This window comes from Lissotriton helveticus, chromosome 8, assembly GCF_964261635.1.
Source record: "Lissotriton helveticus chromosome 8, aLisHel1.1, whole genome shotgun sequence".
NCBI classification, from domain to species: Eukaryota; Metazoa; Chordata; class Amphibia; order Caudata; family Salamandridae; genus Lissotriton; species Lissotriton helveticus.
Genome location: NC_136069.1, coordinates 631,156,695 through 631,179,189, shown reverse-complemented (window position 1 = coordinate 631,179,189; position 22,495 = coordinate 631,156,695).

Here is a 22,495-nt window from a genome sequence, read left to right as displayed (position 1 = left end):
GCGGCATTAGACCACATACCCAGCAGTTCGTAGTATTTACTACTAGCTGATGCTGATGCAACAACTGTATAAACGAATTGTTAACAAATTCTGATCTTCGTGTCTGTTCATGTTCAGGCAATGTATGAAACTCATATGGAGAAACAGTAGAAAAAGAAAGAGTAGGTTGGGATGTAGATGCAAACGTCTGTTGTATGGCATAAACAATCCAACCCACACATCCCAATATAATATTCAAAAGCATCAAGAAACACAATATTAAAAAACATTTGCTACGGACCAATGTACACATTTTCATTTTAAAATCAACTTTCTCAACACTCTTATCAGACCCAAAAGACTCCATCCTCTAACGTGCTGCTCACGGCAATTTTCCTTCTTCACTCAAGTGTGTGTCAAGATCGTACTAACGACCATGAACCACAGACCTTTCGTCAATTCGCGGCTTACCCCTTAAGAACTTATACCATGACCCTGCAGCGGAGTCCGGATGGTGACTCGAAAAAGAAAAAGAAAAAAAAGTCTTCGGTCTGAAAAGGTGTAACTCACAACAAAAAAATTCTAACTTTGTTTGTCCATTAATTGTTCCTACGCGATCTAAAGTTGTAGTGCTCTTTACCAGGCACAGTCTGTTCTTGAAAAAGTGTTTCTGGATCCGTCGTGTCAAGTCTCAGATGAAGCACGTTCTGACTGAGTCCATACCAAATGCGCATCGCTAAAAGGTACAAATCTAGGAACTCTTTCACATTCCAAATCAGCTATTCCATCCCTCACCCACTTATCATACGGTAAGGGCAAAGGGACTTTTTTGCAATGGGTGGCATGCACCCAGTTCTTTTTGCCAGCTACTCTAACAGCAGTCCGAGTTACTAACAGAACTAAATGCGGGCCGGTCCACCTTGGCTCTAGGTTCTTAGTTCGTTGAAAATTCTTCGTCAAGACGAAATTGCCAGGTTGAATCGTGTGGCCTGGATCTGCAGTAGCTGTCGGCAAACTGTCATAGACCTGTTGGTGGAGAACACGTAATTTAGCAGTCAAGTCATGTAAGTAATCCACCAACATAGGGTACTCGATCTCGCTGTATTTTTTAGGACGAGGCACACCCCAAACATTCGCTGGACGACCAAAGATGATTTCGTATGGGCTAAGTCCCACACAAGAATGCACTGTCGTCCTTGTTGACAAAAGAGCCAACGGCAAGGCATCTGGCCATGTAAGACCAGTGCTCGCTTGTATCTTAGCTAGCTTCAGCTTCAAAGTGCCAATATAGCACTCGACAAGTCCAGCAGACTGGGGGTGATTCGCAGCATGGAATTTCTGATTGATACCCAAACCCGCACACACTTTCTTCATAATCTGACCCACAAATTCACTCCCATTGTCGCTCCATACAATTCTCGGCAATCCGTACCTAGGGAAATACCCTTTGAGCAAAACCTTGGCTGTAGACAAGGCAGTATTATCCTTTAGGGGGTATGCCTCTATCCATCAGGAAAAGGCGCAAACAACCACAAGGACATACTTCAAATTATTGCATGTCTCCATGTGTATGTGATTTAACTGTATCACTTCAAACGGATAAGTTGGAGGAGCAAAATGACCAGCTGGAGTTGGAGTACCCTTTCCAGGATTATACTTCAAACAAATCATGCAATGTTTCACCACATTCTCAGCACATTTTGGAATTCCAGCATTCTGCCATACTGGAGCCAACAACTTGCATATTCCCTTCAAACTAATATGAGCCATTCCATGAGCCATGGTAACCACTGGGAGCACATACGCATCAGGCAACAACCATCACTGGTGTTCTGACAACTCAACCCAACAACCTGTCGGATCCAACATACCCGTAGTTTCTCTCCACACACTCACTTCTTTTTCCGTAGCTTCAGCCTGAATCATCTTCACACTTTCTATTGTGTCTTCATACATTCCACCAGCCATGACCCATCTAGCAGGTCCCGCAACAAACATAAGGCTCATCATATCTCTAGCCGTTTCCTTCGCAACTTCATCCGCAAACGCATTCCCTCAACCTACATCATCCACAACTTTCTCATGAGCACTACACTTCACAATTGCAATCTGCTTTGGGAGAGTAAGTGATTCCAGAAGTTCATTCACTGACTGCCCATGCTGAATTTTCGCACCATGAGAAGTAAGAAATCCTCTTTCTCTCCACAAACATCCAAAACTATGGGCAACACCAAACGCATACTGGCTATCAGTATCGACATTCACTCACTTTCCCTCTGACAACACACACGCTCCAGTCAATGCAATCAACTCTGCTGCTAGCGCAGAATTCTGTGCTCTGCGTGCTGTCTCAACAACTGTATGTAAAGTTGTGACGGCATATGCTGCAGTCGTTTCACCATTCGGAAGCTTGAAACACGAACCATCTACCATAGGGTACCATCAACATTCGTAAGAGGAGTATCTTTCAAATCAACTCTAGCCTTCGTTTCTTCCTCTATCCGAAGAAAGCAATCATGCTGTTCTTGAGCATCTGTCTCTACAGAAATCGGCAACAACGTAGCTGGATTCAACACATTACATCTCTTAATGTAAACATGGCTAGCCAAAAGAGTCAGCTCATAACCTGACAAACGTGCACTAGTAAGGTGCTGAGTCTTGATCCTGTTCAATAAAGTATCCACTGCATGTGGGACCATCACAATCAACGTATTATCCAATACCAAACCAGCATGCTGTCGGATAGAAACAGCCGCTGCAGCTCTCAGACAACTCGGCAACGCTTTAGCTACTGGATCTAACGTAGCTGAAAAATACGCACATGGGCGCTGCTTGTCTCCAAATTGTTGCGTCAATACTGACAATGCAAAATTGTAAATTGATACTTGTATAGCGCACTACTCACCCGCAAGGGTCTCAAGGCCCTTGTACAAATACCGCTGTGGAACCCATCCTGGCTTTCCCTGTGAGGTGTCCACTCCTGGGCACCCCCAAGGTGGAGACCAGGCATCCTTAGCGTTGTGGGGGCCATTGTGGAGATTAAGCAAGCTATTGCCCAGAGTGGGACTCCATGATTGGAATAGGCACTGAGGCGAGAATTATCAGGTCCGTGGAATTTTTGAGCCCAAGACCCACCGAGGCAGGGAATTGAACCCTGGTCCCAGGCTAGACCTCTGCATCAGGGTCTGCCGCTCTAACAATTGAGCCACACTTCTCCACAATGCACAACCTTCTCTCTCGTGCACATACAACGGGAAAGGCTTACTGTAGTCCGGGGTACCCAATACCGGAGCCGAACATAATGCATCACGTAATTCAGAAAAACTTTTCTGACACTCATCAGACCAAGGGAGAGGATACGGAGTATCTTTAAGAGTCAGCGCCAACAGAGGTTTCGCTAGCAGGGAAAAATTAGGGATCCATTGCCTACAATACGATTCGATACCCAAGAAAGCACGCACTTCTCTCTGTGTGGATGGCACACTCATTTGCGCAATCGCTTGAATTCGTTCTGGGGTCAACCTTCTTCCCTCCTTCGACAAGAGATGACCTAAGTAGGTCACTTCTTGGCGGCAATACTGTAACTTTGAAGGCGACACTTTATGATGGAGGTCAGACAAATATCGTAACAAAGAAAGAGTAACCTCTTTACAAATCTCTTTGTCATCAGCAGTAATCAACAAATCATCAACGTACTGAATAAGAGTAGCACTAGTAGGCAACACAAAACTATCAAGCTGAGTTTTCAACGCCTGACTATAGATGGAGGGACTTTCACAATAACCTTGAGGAGCTCTCTTAAACCGGAAGCTTCGGCCTCCTAAAGAGAAGTCAAAAATATCTCTACTTTCCTCAGCAATTGGAATACTGAAGAAAGCGTTCTTCAGATCGATAACCGAAAACCAGGCAGCTGAAGCAGGAATCAGAGTCAACAAAGCAGTAATATCCGGGACAACAGGAAACTGTGGTACGACAATCTTATTCACTTCTCGAAGGTCGATCACAAACCGAAACACAGGTGGCTGAGAAGCATCAGTACGCTTAAGGACAGGCAAAACAGGACTGTTACACACGTTACCTCTCGTTTCTTTAACCACACCCTTCTCAACCAAATCATAGATGATCGCCTTTAGAGCTCTCTCGCCATCACTAGAGATTTTATATTGCGGAATACGAGGTGGCCTAGCATTCGACTTGAGGGTGACAACATATGGTGGAATCTGTAAGAGACCAACATCATTCGGACCTGTAGCCCAAAGCGTATCAGGAAGCGAACGCAATTCCAGTGGAAGACAATCTTTAGACAAATACATCGGGGAAATCACTTTCTTAACCAAGGTAAGATATACTCCCGAAGGAGAACAATATAATGTTGCATACAATCTTTTCAGCAAGTCCAAACCCAACAGATTCTCATTACAACCAGTCGTCAGAATAAGAGGAGCTTCCAATTCACAAGGACCAATAGAAAGAGGCAAAGGACTAGAAACCGGGTTACAAACTGGGGTGCCTGAAAATCCTACTGAAACATTGGTCAAGTAGGACAAAGGTGCACCAGGAAGTTTAGAGTGCATAATAGAACTCTTTGTCGCACCAGTATCCAAAAGAAAAGGTTCTGCCACACCTAATGTAACCACTTCAACATAAGGTCCACCCTGGTCTACTGGAACTGACACTACTCCCTTACTTTGCCCATGGCTGTTCTAACTATCATTATAACCAGCACTCTCACTCTCGACATAATATTCATCAACATAGTACTGTGCAGACTGACCACTCGGAACATTCTGTCTGTCAAAATAATTCGCAGAATTCTGAAGGGAAGAGGAACACTCATTCTGGGGTAACACACCACGTCCCCTACCCCTAGGAGCTTGCTGGAAACCACCACGACCTCTCTGGCCAGAGGTGCCATTCGCACGCTGTAACAAAGCCGGGCAATTATTCTTGAAATGACCTTGCTGCAAAAGAACTTTCGTCTTTAAATCTTTAGTTTTCTTCTCTGCTTTATCCTTCTCATCTTTATCCCTATTCTCATAATATTGTGCAGTAGCCAATATCTGGGCCGACGAAGAAACAGCCCATGAAGTCTCAGAGTCCTTTAACTTATTAGAAAGTTCGGGAAGCAAATTAAAGACAAATTTTCCACAAACAACCTTTGACCACCTTCCGTACTCATGTCCTGACCACTATGATCGATAAACGTCTCTTCAAACCTAGTGAAGAAATCAGACACACTCTCGTCTTTCTTCTGTTTGCATGCTGCTAACTTGTCCCAATTCACTCGTAAAAGAGGCATCATAGTTTTCATTAAATTAATAATTCTACCAGGTAATTCTTCAACTAAGGGCTCAGGTTTGGCACCACCTACTTGCCGACCATCTGCAGCAACAATATTAGCCCACGTATCTCCTAAGTCTGCCGCATGATTCTCATGACGAACCTTCGCCCACAAAGGTTGAGGAACTACATTACCCATTAACATATCTATGTCAGCTAAATTCATAATACACGCATCAACTGTCTGGGACAACTCCTTGTAATAACCAGCAGGATTCTTACGGGGGTCAGGTAAGGTCTGCTTAAGAGCTAAGACCTCTGCTCTTTTCAAAGGGACATGTACCCATACTCGCTGAAAATGTGCCAATACACCCTGAATACCCTGATTAACATTAGCAACAACTTCCTCTCTCCATACAGGGGGAACCTCTCTCATAGGATACTGCTTCACTTTCCTCCTAACAGAGGAATCAGGTTCATACAATGTCTGAGGCGGTAATCTAGACCTAAAAACAAGTATCGTCTCCACGGCATCTGTAACATCAGATTCCACTATCGTCCCTTTGGCAAATTCTGACTGAACATCAAGCACTTCCTGCGGAATGGGACCCAACTCATTATCTTCCCATTCCTGACGAAGAAAAGTACACATTACATCAAAAACGTACCTTTGCTTAGGCGGATCCCACTGAAAGAAAACATCCATAACCGCTGGCAAATTATACCTAGAAGCATTTAAAATCCATCTATGAGCCAACAAATCCAACACTGTCCGTTCCTCGGACTAGGAAGCTGACTACGACTCTGCTTTCGTTCCGAAACAGGGGTCATATTCAGTGACCCAAACAATGGAGACAACAGATTAACAACAGTCTCGGTCATTCGTTTTCGAGCAGAAGGAGAAGAAGCAGACATAAGAACAGGAGAATAAGTATTTTGAGGCAAAATAGGTGTAGGGACAAGAACAGTAGGAGTCGAAGATACAGAAGTAGAAGGCAAAGGAGTTTGAGGCAAAGCTGGTAGCAAAGCTGGCGACCCTAGAGTGGGTTGCGCAGTAGGAGGCAAAACCATCTGTGGAGCACCGGGTGGCTGCACAACAGCAGGAGGCTGAACAACAAGGGGTGCAACAACCAGGGGTAATGGAGGTGCAGTAGCACCCTGCACATAAGGGGGTGGTAATCTCAGTAAATGAGACATCAAAGGATCTTTTTCAGGATCTTCAATCACTTTTGGAGGAGAAGGTGGCAAGGCCGGATAACATTTATCGATGGCCATGCAACGCTGTCTATCTGAGACTTCACTCACTCGATCTTCTTCATCTACTTTAAACTGCCTAGCGGCTTGTAGTACTGACATATTCTTATCTTTCCTATCTCTTTTTGCTTGCTTAATTTCTCGCTGTTTGGCGTCCTTACGCCAAAGGTGGAAAGAGTCCAACATTGCCGGCCGGGCTTTCTTCTTAAATAGCGCAACTTCCAGATTATCTAAAATATTTAATTCAAAACTACCATGTTGGGGCCATCGTAAAACACCATCTTTCTTTGTATAGCGAACCCACATTTCATTATAAGTAATGGGACCCACTCCGTGTTTTGAATAGAGCTCATAAGGTGGAGTTCCAACCGGAGGTATCGGACACGAATCCTCCAATCGGGAATCCCTGTTGCAACCACAACCAAACCAATTTCCAAATCTGCTAAGACCAGGCATCTTATAGCTCACTAGTCTAGCTTCAAACTTCAAGGGGTTATCAACTATCGATACACTCGTAAATATACAAGCCCCTCGGCTTCAGCTATTGCAATATCTGAATCAAAACCAAGGACCAAAACAAAGATGTGGGAGCGACCCACTTATACTTAACCAAAGTATCTGTCACACCACCAGAAGACCGTCTATCGTCTCGCTCTACAAAGGATCAATCAAGGGTCCAAGACAGGGCGACAGTCAGGGCAGCAGTCCTTCGTAGCTGTCGGAAAGCGGGGAGGCCTCTCAGCAAAGACTTTCGGTCCACGTCGACATGCAGGGGTCGATGAAGTGGCGGCCTTCCTCCAGAATTTCCTCACGTGGCTCCTCACGATCCTCGGGCTTGGACCGGTACCGCTGAAGTCGCCACACCGTTGGGCGCCAACTGAAGAACCGGGTTTTAGAACCCAGCGGCGCCAAGGACACGCCCAAAGTCTTTGGGTTCTCCTGTCTTGGCAAACAGAGACACGGAATACTTCTAGGTGGCGTCAGAGATCAAATTTATTAGCTACAGCTAGTAACAGTAATTTCAGCAATACAACACGGTGTGCAACTCAAGAAACTGTTCAAATTTGTAAGGCGAAACATCCCTTTTTATACCCAATATTCACATTACAAATGGACACCCACTGCACAAAATTCTAGCCAATAAGGTACATTTTCAAACAAAGTATCACATGACAGAAACCTTAGTTTGCAATAACCCAACCCAAAGTAAATTATTAAGAATGTCCCAAATCCAATCTCCAAAAGCCGGACAAACCCATAATTGAAAGCACAATGTATGTAATGAAGAAACATAGAAAGGAAACAATGACAGATAACGAGCAAGATAAGGCATGTGTAGAGAAGCTAAAAGTTAACGATGTCCTGAACTTTGACTCGCAATCTCAGACAACGATCAACCAAGGAAATTGGCTTAGCAAGGTCAGTTTCAGATAAAGGGGTCAGTTCCTTACAATGCACCTTAGAGTCAAGAAAAGGCTTAGGGCCAGATGCATCAAGCAAAAAAGCGATCGCAACTGGTGCGAATCACCAATTGCGATCGCAAATTAAAGAAACGGCATGCATGAAGCGAAAACGGAAAAAAAAGCGAACTCGCAAACGCAAAATTGCAAAAGCGCAATAAAATCTCAATGACAAGGCAGAACCCCATTAGCGAGTCGCAACTAGCGAGAAACCAAAGAATCTGCGAGTCACATAGCGAAAGCGCTAAATCCAAATAGCGAAAGTGCAATGAAATCGCAATTCACATGCATGTACAATCGCTAATTGCGAATCAGTCAAAAATCGCTATTTTGCATGAGCAGTTTACAGGGAATCACAATCAGGTGGTAAAAAAAAAATAAAATTCCCCACTCACCTGCCTCACATCAGAGGTGTATTTAAACAGACCCATGAGGCCACAGTGGCCTCCCACAATGGCAGGACTATACATTTTCGCGAGGAGGATACTTGCAGCAGGCCAGGCCAGAAGGAGAATCCAGGAGAGAGTCTTCCGTCTGCGCATCACATTGTTAGGACAGACTCGTGAGCAAATTTATGATAAGTACAGGATGAATGCAGCTATGATACTAGACCTGATAGCTGAATTGGACCCACTATTGCAGCGGCAAACACATAGGACACAGGCCATACCTACTCATGTCCAGGTGCTATGTAGCCTGCACCTCCTTGCGTCAGGTAGTTTCCAGGACATAGTGGCAGAAGCAGGAGGGGTATCACAGAGCTCCCTCTCGCGGTTCTTCAAATCCTTCCTGGCCGCCATGATGACTGTGATCAACAACCACATCACCTTCCCCACCACCCCACAGGAATTGAGCCAAACAAAACAGGATTTCTACCAAGTAGCAAGGTTCCCACACGTGATTGGATGCATTGATTGCACCCACGTAGCCATATGTCCCCCTGCCGTAAATGAGTATATATTCCGCAACCGTAAAGCATATCACTCAATCAATATCCAAGCAGTGTGCAATGCTGACAACATCATCACCGACCTGGTAGCACAATACCCTGGAAGCACTCACGATTCATACATCTTCCGCCATTGTGGCTTGCACACACGTCTGCTCAGGGGAGATTTTGGCAATGGACACCTGCTAGGTAAGTTCAACACTATACACATCACTGACTTAGTCATGGCAATGCATACCTGACACTAACATCTTGTCTGTTACTCTGTAGGTGACAGTGCATATGCGGTGAGGCATTACATCTTGACTCCATACCTTAACCCAGCCAGCCCACAACAACAAAGGTACAATGCAGCCCACATCAGGACACGTAATCTAATTGAACGGACATTTGGATTGCTCAAGAGTCGCTTTCGCATCCTGCATAAAACTGGAGGAGCAATGCTGTACCAACCGGAAACCTGCTGCAGGATAATTGCGGCATGTGCAATGTTGCACAACATAGCAACAAGGAGAGGCATCCCCATTGAGGAATCCGACACAGAGGGCAACCAGCCCCCAGCACAACCACGCCGTGCACATCTTGGTAGTTCAGCGGAGGGACAGAGAAAACGTGCTGACATCACCCAGCATTATTTCTAAGGTATGTAACAATGACACACAACACTCATTAGCATTTGAAGGTGAACTATTTATTACCACGGCAGGCGGTAGGGGTGTGTAAATATAAAAAAATGGTGTCCATGAGCACATTAACTCCATGCACTGAAGGACAGAGGAGACACACTGAGGACTTGTAATGCAGTCACAAAGATAGTCTTGTACATGGTTACGTCACCATGAAGTCTAACACCCCTCCAATTGTGTTTACCGTCTCCTCCCTCTCACACCCAAATGTCTTTCTCCTGCTTCTGCATCTGCATTTCCGGATGCAGCTGGAGCTGGCTGTCTACGGCTACTGCTCCTCCTGACAGTGGTGAGTGGCACAGTGATGCTGCTGCGGCTTGAACCCTCACTACCCTCTTCCGCTGTAACATCACCCTGAACATCAGTGCTAGCCTGCATCAGTTCAACGGCAGTTGTAATATGCCCCAGTGCCTTGGACACATCCCCACAACAATGGCCCATATCTATCTGCATTTCTACAGACCTACGTGACAGCTGGGCCACGCCTGCGCTGATCTTGTTGTTTGACCTGGTATAGGCGGCCATACATGTGAGAAACTGGTGATGCCTCCTCCTCTTTGTGGTGTGTCCCTCCTTCATCACACGCGCAACCTCCAGCAGGGCGTTGTTCGATTCCCTGTGAGCCTCCACTAGTGCAGTTGTGAGCTCCCTCACACTGTCAGCCATTGCAGTAATGTTAGTGTTCATTTTTGTCATCTGCAGGTTGATTGCTCCCATGTGCCTTGCTTGCACGCGCTGCACCCACACCATCTGTGACTCCACGCCACCCCACTGATTGGGACTTCCTGCTTCCTGTGCCCAAGTAGGGGTCCATGGCCTGTGACTTGTCCCTGGCCGGACATGTGCCGGCGTTTTAGGTGTGTTGCTGGCACTTCCACGGCTTGTACTAGGTGCAGTAGATGTTTCCTGTTCTTTCTCCATTGGCTGCAGTGGTGTAACTGTGGCCCTGCGTTTTGCTGGTGCCTTGGCTTTGGGTGGTGGTGTCACAGGTTTTGACACCGCAGACTCTTGGTAGGGCTGTGTGCTGTCTCCAATATCACTGTCTTCACTGTGTACATCAGCTGCATTTGTGATGTGAAACAGTGCAATGTTATTGTATTTGGTTATATTAAAATGCTACCTTAATTAAAATTTACTTTGATGTTCTAACTGTCTCTCATCTATCACTGTACTGCTTTTTGTCTGCATTTGGGCTTACTGTGTTGGATTCAAACAGGCTATTGGGTACTACTGACTACAAGTTCCATGATGCATTGGTCTCCCTATGTGAAATGTGTGCTGGACCATTTTTACAGTTATTTTGCAGGTCGATTCACATTTGGCCACTATCAGTGTGTACATTGTTCAGTTCATACTCATGCATCTTACCTTGTGTGCTACAGGCTGGCCCAGATGTGTCCAGATTTGTTACTCCAACCACAGCTTCATGCTCAATTGTGCCCTCTACCATGTCCTCCTGGGGTGTGTTGTCTGGGACTGTTGGGCCTCCTCCTCCAGTCCCCTTCGCCTCCTTCAGCCTTTCCGCTACCCGCTCCTTGGCACGACTGCGCAGGTCGTACCAGCGTTTCTTCAGGTCATCTATGCTGCGGTGTGTGACCCCCACAGCATTCACCTTGTCCCTGATCCTGTTCCAGATCCTTCTCTTGTCTGCCTCTGGCACTTTAAGGGAGAGCTTCCCAAATAGCTTTTCATGATTGTTTGCAACCTCCTCAATGAGGAGGTCAAGTTCACCCTCACTGAACTTGATTTTTCGCTTCCTGCCCACTGCACCCTCCTCTGTAGCTGTTTGGGACATGGCTGTCTTCACCTGTGAGCTGACTGCAGTTTGTTTTCTTCAGCTCTGTCTCCCTGCACTCAGCTTCTGCCTCTGTGTTCCTCTGTGCACAGGTGCCTGCATGTGCTGATTGACTTCCTGGTTGTGATGTCATCAGCCTGCTTCCAAAGCGACTCTGTAGTTTTCGCGCGATCGCTAATTGCGATAGCTAATTGCGATCGCTAATTGCGATAGCTAATTGCGATAGCTAATTGCGCGCGCTATTAGCTATCGCAAATAGCGGGATAAATAAAATGCGAGCTGGGCGTTTTTTTACGATAGCGATTCCTTAACATGGGATCGCTATTGTATTTAGCGATTTTTACCGATTCCTTATTTTTTCGAATTTCTCTTCATGCATAGCCAACAGCGAGTCCTTAATTGCGATTCCTTAAAAATCGCAATTAAGGACTCGCTATTTCTTTGCTTGATGCATCTGGCCCTTAGTTAATAAGTGCATGAACAACGAAGCCCATGCAACTTTGTTCGTTTGGTTACCTCCACGGGCCTACGTGATGGCAACACAAAATGGAGGCACGGACAAAATGGAACCTATATTCGAGACAAAGTCTCTGAATACGTAATGAACTCGCTAGTTAACGTGACGAATTCACTCCATATTAGCCGTACTTGCTAAATACGGTACAACATCACCAAAATCGTGACGGAACCATAACCTCACAGGACAAGGCAGATTTTACAGAACCTCAAGTGGGCACTGTATTTTACCAACGACCATGCTTAGTGGAATCTCGGGGAATGGGGACGGGACGCAGAGTGTGGTCTCAGATGCAGCGTGTGGCCAGAGACAAAGCTTTGTGCCCAATGGCCTTTGCACATACCATTTACATGCTTGTATTGGGGTCAAGGCATGAGCCATGCTCAGTGACACTGTGCATGGCCGAAGCCTGGGTTCATGGGCCCGATTCACAAAGGTAAACTTACAGTTTTATATGAGTGTACTACTTTTCGGTATTCACAAAGGTAAAGTAAACTTAGACCAAAAGTCTAACTTAGCTATTTTTCAGTACTCACAAAGGTAAGTTACTACTAGTAAAATTAGACTTTTATCTTTGTGAATACTGAAAAGTAGTAAAGTTAGACTTTTGGTCTAAGTTAGACTTTTGGTAGAACTTTTCTCCGAGTTTTATAAAGTACGAACTTGACCCGAAGGTATCGGGTATCCGAGAGCTTTAAATGAGCACCACTTGCATTACACGAGGACACATTAATTTTTGTTAGGCACGGGGAGATGAAGCGATTGGCCCAGAATCACAGGAAGTTGAGCCTCATTGCAGTTCCCCAGATTTGAGATCGACCGCCTTAGCCTTTAGGCCACATTACTTTTATGAATACCAATAGGTAGTAAAGTTAGGCTTTTGGTCTAACTTTAACTTTGTGAATCGGGCCCCAGATGTTTAGGGAATGTGGATTAGGTGCCGAGTCTGGCAGGAGGGCCACACCACTTGCCCAGTGGTCCCTGGTTCTAGAACAGGAAGGCAGCACCCAAGTTGAGTCCATTCAACACACCCTGCACCCCATGGTGTCACAACGTAGCCCAAGATTGTGTGCAATGTGTTTGGGCCAGAAGGACTGGATGCAATATGAGGCCAGAGGCCATGCACTGCAACCAGTGGCTGTTGACCATGGCTTGATGCCATACACAGTGTATTCTGCTGTCTCAGTGTTAATGCTAAGGAGTTCTAGTAATATTTAATCTGTTTGGTCTTTGCTGCTGAGCTATATGTGCTCAGGGGTGCATATATTATCCCATGGCATTACTTTCACCAAATCTACATTGAGGAATTCAAAGAGGAGCAACAGCCTGTGCAGGTGCTCAGTGCGCCTTGTGTTCCACATTTTTTCACATTGTATGGGACAGGCTGTGGGTATGTCTGCATGCCTGCATGCATGTGCGTGTGTATGTGTGATTAATTGACGAACATACCAAAGATCAAAATCCTATGTGAATGGTATGTCTTTATAGCTAAAGGATGATGGCTATTGTAGAAGATCATAAAATAATGTGTTCAACCTGGGACATACTTGCCAACATTCTGAAACCAAAGAGTTCAGGTTTCAAAGTCACTACTCACTATAACGAGGACATCACCAGGAATGGAATCCATGAACTTACGCCCCTTTAGGCCATCCCAGAAAATATGGGGCCTAGCCCTGAATAAATGAGGGTGTGACTTTTGACACGCAAATAAATTAATAACTTGAAATAATGGCTCAACCTCACTGACCTATCTCCTTGTCACATAGCATACTTATCCAGTTCGGTATTGTCAGTGAGTAGCACCAGAAGTCACTGTGAGATGTGCATTTCAAGAAAATGGGTGGCTTTTATGGAGTGGTTGACAATTCTCCTTCTGCTCACGGATCTGACTTTATGTTCATAGCAGATTCAATTTCCTGCTTCTATGACACTCCATCACTGGGAAATTTGGTGATGTAATATAAACACATTCTCCCAGCAATGACAGACTATGCATAATTTAATGTAGCCCCCTAGGGCCCTGATTAGGACCTCCAGTAGGAGCGATCTGTTTTAAATTCATATCCCACTCCCATCCGAGTGCTCACAGCACTCGGACTGGAGTGTTATACCTCATTTTATTTCCGTTGTAGCACTTAATGCAGGGAGGTGCCTGGCTCCCTTGAATATTTGGTAGCTTTTCTGTCCTTGTAGCACCTAAGTGCGGGAGTTGCCTGGTCCCGCTTTTTGCTCCCTGCTTACCTGTTCCAGCTCACGAGGGGAGGGTGTGGTGAGTGCTTCCATCCCCGCCATATCCACTCCGGATTAGTGGGGATTGGTCACGCCCCTGGAGGTGGACTATTGTATATGGCCACGGCGGGATGCGCAATGGACCTACATTGCAGTCACGCCGCTGGTGTGCCGAAGGTGCACCATAGGCAACCCTGTCAGCCACCGTCCATGTCCGGCCAGGGGCCAGAACACCTGCCTGTTTCACTACCCAGCCTAAATTAAGGTACTCATCAGACCAACCTAAAAGTCTAGCCCCTAAAACCACCACAGGCTGTCTGCATTGTTTCATGTTGGACTGTCCTCAATGGAAATGTCCCCTGTGCGACTTCAGTTTCACATACAACGAGCCCCTTAGGCCTCAGGACGACAGAGCTCAGTTCTTACTGATTTGTTATTCTATGGTTAAACACAAGAATTACATTTTCGACATCATTAGGGAAAAGCAACCAGATGCCCTGTTTCTGACTCATACTTAGCTCCATGAATCCTCTGCCCCAGACATTCCAGATGTGATCCCGCAAGGCTACGAGATAATTAGACTTGACCAGCCTCTAAAAAAATGTGGAGGAATAGCGATCATTCCTAAGTTAGCTATAAAATGTACCAGCAAAACCATCTTAATTGAAAACTGGGAAAACATTTTCTTCTCTCTTTTTATAGCAGAAAACTTTACCTTAATGGGCATGCTGATTTATCGCCCGCCAGGCCCCGCAACTCAACTCATCTCTAGTCTGGCTGAGAATATTGTCCAGCCAGCTCTATGACACAATAACCAGATAATCATAGGGGATCTAAATCTTCACTTTGATAATGAATCCAATCCTGAAGAACTAACTCTATGCAGGGAGTTGGACATCATGCATTTGGCTCAAAGAGTGATCACTCCGACCCATCAACTATGCCATACCCTGGACCCCATATTCGCCAACTTTCCCAACATTGAAGTTGCGTCACCACTAATCTAATAGTCCACTGGTCAGATCTTTATGGGATCCCTTTCTTGGTGCTGGTTCCCAGTTCTTCTCCCAATAACTTGCCTAACCAGATGACTAGAAGAAGAAATTGGAGCACGCTCAATCCCGAAATATGCGTCAGATCTCTGCTACGTAGTACCCCCCAGTTAAGAGAAAATGTCACTCTAGCCAACTGATCCAGCGGTAATTTCATGGTAATTTCTCAATGCAAAACATAATTTACATCTAGTTTACCGCTTTAAAGGTGATGGACCTTTGCCACTGTGTATCACCTTCAGGAGACTTTACATAAACCTGAAAAATCAAAATGCAATTAATATTTAAACCAATAAAGAGAGTTGTGAGTATTTTTAAAGGTTTCTATTTTCTAGTTAAAAGTTAAGGTTCTCTGACCCTTTATTCATTAGTCAAATATCAATCAGATTACAGAATTTAAAATAGGCAAAATAGAATTAATACAGAACACATTACAGATTGAATACAAGGAATTCCATAAAGGAAGGGAATGAGGCATCATATGTCAGTCAGAATTCTTTGAAGAGTTCATGAAAATATAATTCAAGAGTGAGTTTTGCAAGGCTAATCAATAATAACAAATTGGCATAAATCTCCCAAATAGAGAAATAAATGCATAAGACAAATACATCTTTTCAAAACTGGTTAGTTAGTCAAAACATAAACTTAGAATTTTAGCATCTAAATCTAAACCTGTTCTATCAGCTGCTCTCTCTGCCCTGGTCTGTTCATCTATCTCTCTGTGTCTCACACATAGGGCCTGACCTCCCTTCACAAGACCACAGATGTATGTGATCTGCCTTGCCAAAAATATGACATGCAAGGCTAGCCTATGCCTCTCTGAAAAAAATATTAGCAAGGCCCCCTCCTCCTTCTGTCTCTCCTCGGACGCAATCTCCTCCCAGGCTGCACCTTCGACGTTCACGTACCTAACCCATATGCTGTCTGGTCAGATCTGCTCCCTCTCCTCATCTCTCCTCTAAGACTGACACGCCTCCTTAGGGGTCATTACTTATACTCTAAATATTGGCTGACTACACTAATAATGTTGCAGTTTCAGTAGAAGCTTGCACTGTAATTGGTTAGCATAGGTGACATGAGGGTCTCATCATCCTGTTCTCATTGCAAATCCATCTCATACCGGGTTTAACAATGGAAGCGTTAAGGCTTAATACAGTCATATGTTTCACCATCAATAATTATACAAATATTACAATATTTAAGCGGAAACATGTATCAGTCCATTTCCTTCTCGCTTTCACATTGCTTGCAGGGATGACACTCTCCCACAAACACTGGTACATTGGCATGATGACAGAAGTGTACAGTTCGTTGTGGCCTTGACCCATGTGTCTTCACTTGAGACACTTGGCAGTTCATGCAGCTGGCACCATCTTCTGTGCATGCGTCTCTCATTCAGCACACTGCTAACAATTCTCAGTCATACTGGATTCCTAGACAGCCAAACACAAAAGAATATTGATTTATGAAATAGAGCTCATTATGTTTACCTCCCCCATACTAGTACCCTGTATTAATTATTACCTAGCAAAAGCTATTAGTTTAAAGCAGCTTTTCTTTCATGTACACCATGCAAAATGTGCAATGTACAACATAGCTTAAACATGCACCAATGCAAATTTTCTAAGAGCAAACAATTATACATACTCATAGCAGCATGCTTTTCATGCAAAATGTTTTGCCCCACGTGTAGTGTTGGTGCATGGTTGATTAATTAATACACATTATGAAAAAGATGTATTATGAACTGAATATGCATTGTCTAAATATGCAACAAAGCCGAAGTCTCTTGAGACGGGAACAGGGAGTGTAGATTACAAGGAAAAGGAGCAGGGAGGAGAGAACACACATTCCATGCTTATCTTCAAAGCTAAAGAGGCCACAGTGAGCCTTCTAAAGGACACTGAAACCACAAGTTTTCGCCAAGTGAGCCTTCTAAAGGACACTGGAATCGCAAGTTTTCTACACTGCAGAAACACATGTTAATTCAGCACAATTATGTGCTACTATAAAAGTTAAAAACAAAAACATTCTCTAAATTAAATATACATTCTATAGCGAGGTTAAATCTAAACTAAACACATTAAACATCCATGATTTCATTTGCAGGCCTCTTTCATGTTTTTCACTTTGCATGCACCAAAAAGTAGCACTTTAAAAAAGTATGTGAATAGGCCTCATTTCATGTTTCATGTGTCTTTACTTGGACCAAACATTGCCTGAATGTAGGTGAAAATTGAGCTACATCAACCCTCCCTTTGATAAAGTCTAATCATGATACCTCCATTGATTTGTTCTTAATCACACTTATTTAATTTCACTGGTGATATTTTTATTGCAAAAGCTGAGCATATAACAATTTTACCTCTATTTCTAAGGCAACACAAGTTATGTCTGTAATCAGATTATATATAGCCAGACTCAAATTGTTAGTGCAGAGTTCTGTAAGTAGCTTCTCGGAACTGATAGTCATCTCTAAAATAAGTAACTAAAATAATAAAAGGAAAATTCAACAGGACAGTTTTTTTTTCCATCAGTCAATGATTCTTTTCTCTTCCTAGTTATTTGTTTCAGCATTTCTTTGCTCTTTGTCATCAGTTTGCCATCAGGGTGGCTCATACAGTGTGGCGTTCTTTACTTTTTCCATGCAAGGTGCTGAGAAACTCCGACAGAGCACCATCAATTCTTTGCACTTTTTCAATTGGCGCCTTTCACTTTTATTTTCACTTTGATCAGATTCAGATGTTTCAGCAGCATCTCTCAGATCAAAGCTTTGGCACCATCCATTATGCAGATCTTGTGTAGCAGCTGCAATCTGGTGAGAAACTGCATGCTCCACATCAGCCAGATCTACACAGCAATGGCTTGTCTTTTCATCTGTTGTTTTCACAAGTGAATTTGCATGTACATATTCAAGCCACTTCGGTGTTGCTGAAACACAGTCTTTTGCAAAGTGTAACTCTGTGCTGGCTTTGTCTTGCTTTATTATACTTGGAACTTCAGGCAGATAGCTACAATCCAATCTTTGTCCAATCTGTTGTTCTGCACACATCATCTTTGAGACCTCATTATGATCTGATTTCAGAGAAACTAGCAATCTATACCTGGACATTAGTTTTTGCAATAAGACATTTGCTACTATGCAGTTGTCATTTTTTTCAAAATGTGTTCTGATACTACCTTGTTGTTCTGATTCTGAAACATTTTCTTGCACCTCTATTAATTCACCTGTGAAGATTCAATTTAATGTATATGCTAACAGAACACACTTTTGTGCAACTGAATTAGCATTTCTCTCTCCCATGACAACAGCGACGCCCATTTGATCAGCTATACTGCATGTTATGGTAAGGGAAATCAATGTCGAATTTTGGGCTGAGGTAACTACTGAAAGCCATGAAGCTTTGACAACATAATGTATAAGGAGCACAGCATGTGCTGCTTTTAATTTGTCATTGTTACCTTTCAAATACAGGCCATCTACAAAGTGGACGTTGTTGGGCTGAATGAGACGTTCACTATTAAAGTCTAACCTTGGCTTCAGGCATATATTTGTGATATCCAGACACTCATATTCAGTTTCATCACAAACCAATTTCTTTGCTGGCATTTCTGCGACGTTAAGGTCAAAGGTCATTGGGAAATACATCACAGACCTTTGAACCCATTCATGTTTTTGAACAGGCACTGAGAGAGTGCAGCCCTCCCTCTAACTGCAAATTGGTGTATTCTCTTTTAAATAAACTTGCATACCTAGTGCCAAGGTGCAACACTTTTTCTCTTTCAACTCTAGGAATGCTCTTGTGCTACTGTTGTCCAATGGAAGTGGATCAGACACATCCTTGTGTGTCAGCCTCAGTAAAGGCTTAGCCACTAGGGAAATGTTTAATAACCACTCTCTACAGCAGCTAACCATTCCCCAAAACTTACTGATTTCTTTCTGAATACGAGGTCGGATTAATCTGTTAAATCATTTCCACTTTCTCTGGTGACACCTTTCTAGCTCCCTTTCCAATCATGTGTCCCAGACATTCATTGTCTTTTTGACAGTACACCTAACTATCTTCATGAAATGGCACTGTGACATGAACTTGACAAAAATCAATAACATTAAGCCATTCTTTAGCACATGAAATGTGAAAAAACATGTTGGCTGAATTTGGTACCATAGGATAACATAGAAAAGATATGTTTCTAATCTCCTGCATTATTCTGTTCTTTTCATTTAGTTTCTGTAAACCTGTGATCAGAAAGTTACATAAACTTGCAATCAATTCCACCAAAAATCCTTTACTCAGTTTATCTCCAATTATGGGTAATATTTCTGCAACTGATGGTGTTCTTGAATACATGTCATCTGGTTCTAATTTTAATAAAAACATGTTCTGCATGTTTTATTAATCTGACATCTTTCTCTTTGAACCCACTTACTTCTGTGTAAATTATTTCTTTCAAATCAGAAGGTAATTTTTCAACTGTCTTTTCTGAAAACAATGCTACAGCTGCCTCTTGTTGGGCCATTTTAAAATGTACATCCTCATCAGGAATCTAGAAATTACATTATCTGGTGTACAGTAATCTGTGCTGTTTAATTTGCAAAATTATTGTTTTCCTGCTAGGCCTGTGTATACAGTAACCTGTTGAAATAGGTTCTGATTTTGTTTCTGGAATGAATTCACACTTGCTCTGGATAACTGATTAAAATTAATTTGAGCATTTTCCATATGTTGTGTGAGCATCTGAGCTTGAAAACCCCAGGCCATTGGTACCTGTTTCTGAACTGACACTTGCATTTGCTTGATCTGGCATATTTTGCACCTGCATTTCTCTCTGTGTTTGTGCATCCATATTTGCTGAATCAGGTTTAAATTTAAATTTCTTCTTCCAATGCTCAAATATGTTATAAGGATGGCAAAAGAATACTTTTTCCAGCAGTGCAACATCCATATATTAATTTGCACAAAGGAAAACACCTTTACTTCATCCTGTGTTCTTTTACTCTGTACCCAATTAACATCCTTTGCTGGTACTCTGCCTTTCAGAAAAGTAATCACTGCTACGTTTTTCTCCATAACAACAGAAAATGATGGTACATTCATGCAAAGCTTTTTCATTGTCTCCTCGCCTGGCCTTTGCACAACAACTTTAGATTCAAACCACAATTTAGTTTGCATGGCAATGTCAAAGAACATTTTCAAATTAATAGACAATGCTTTTAAAATTTCAACAAATCCATCAACTTGCTGGTACCACAGCATATGTTTGTCTCTCAATTTTGGGAATGTGTTCAGAAATGCTGCAAGTTCACTTTTGTTTGTTGGCACATGAACATGCACTTCTCCCACCTTTTCTCTCAATGAGTAAGCAAAAGCTTCTCCCTCATTCTGTTTATTATTTTCCTCAACAAGGTCTGGTAGTTTCTTTTCCTTATCCAGTTTCCTTGCTAGGTCTGGTGGGTTCTTTTTCTTCTCATGATTTCTTGCCCATTTGTCTCCTAATTTCTCAAACCCATTGCATTCGGAAATATATTTAATTATGTCTGCAATGTGCGATTGCATTCTTGAAGAACACATTTTCTCATTTGCTTCATCATCCATATGTACCCTGAAACTTTTCTGAAATGGAAATCGTCCTTAAACATCAATTTCATATTTTTGAGCCAAATTAGTCAGTCCATCATGTGTAGTTACTGCACATGTAGCTGTTTCCTTACTCAGGGAAATTACTTATTTCTCCTGACACTGGTTCACATTTCCATGATTTAAACAGGGACTATTTATTTCTTCATGTTCAAATGTTGAATTTAAAACACTAAGCTGTTTCTCTTTTTCAGGGTCTGAGTTAATTTGTTTTCCCATACTCTCTATATTTTTAATCACTGCTGCTTCCTCAAAGCAGGTTTGAAAAATCCCATCTTCAAATATATTCATTTTATCCTGGGCTCTTGGTGTTCTAACAACCAATTCTCCCGCATCTTTCTGTGCTTGGACCTGTCTGGGGTAGTTTCTGTTCAATAATCTGTGAAGTCTGAGTTTCTGAAATAAACCCTGCCATAATCACTCCTTCTGTAACTCTGTTTGAACTTTTTAAATTGGACCATATTAATTGGGACAGTCACAATTTTTGTAGGCATTGCCTGTGCATCTGCAGTTTGTAATATTTGTACTGAATCAGTTACATTTGAAGCAGTAACACCTGGAGGTATCACTGTCAGTGCTGAATCAACAGATAGTGGGTCAATCTGAAATGTCTGCACAGTTCTCACAATCTGTGTTTCTCCCTTTTTACTAGGAGCAGTAGCCACTGTAGTACTTGCTGTACAGTATTATCAGTATTTTCAATGGGAACCACATAAGGTGGCCGACACTTAGTTAACAATGTCTCCATTATTTCATCCCCTGAATCATTATGTATTTGAAGCTTTTTGTCATCATTAATTCCCTTCTCTTGCATCTGCTGCTTTATCTTTTTATCCTCACTTACTTTGTCTCTTGCTGCCTTTTCCCACATGCTTAAAGCTTCCAATTGTGCAGTTCTAGATGGTGTCTTTATTTCACATAACACTTCACTTAATTTGTCAATGATTTGCAATTCAAAAGTACCATCTTTTGGAAACCTCAAAGGACCCTCTTTTTCAGTAATCCTGCGCCATTGGTGAACCCACATACATGAATTTTGTCCCAAATTGGTAGACATAAAATGCACAGGTGTTCCTTTAGGAGCATCACCAATTAAAAACAAATTGATCACTTTACCTCCCAACAGTTTCTTTTAACCTTCAAACAATTTCATTTCTGCAATAGTTCAATGCAATTTCCTTTCTCCAATGCTGTCAGTTTCAATATTTCAGTCAGTTTAACTCCTACTACTGAACCTCTCAAACAAAATCTTACTGCAATATTTTTCTGAGTTTTCTTAATCAAAATTCTGTTAGTAACAAAATAAAAACATTCTAATCAAAGGAATTGTTCTCTATTCTTAAATCACTATCTTTGTTAGATCGTAATACAGCACCCGCACCATCATCGATTGAGAACTGCAATAAGATTGCACAGTTCTTCTCGTCCAAAGTAGCTACCAGTTCAAGAAGTCTGTATTCGATTAATACATCTTAAAAGACAAACATACAATATACACAGCAATGTAAAATTTATAGAAAACTAGATAAAAGCATCTAAGACCATATTAAATCACGTAAACAGGCTTCTTATGAACAAATATTAAACTCTGCAATAATCACATAATTTACCACAATATCACAAGACTTATTGAACAACATAAAAGCTGGGGA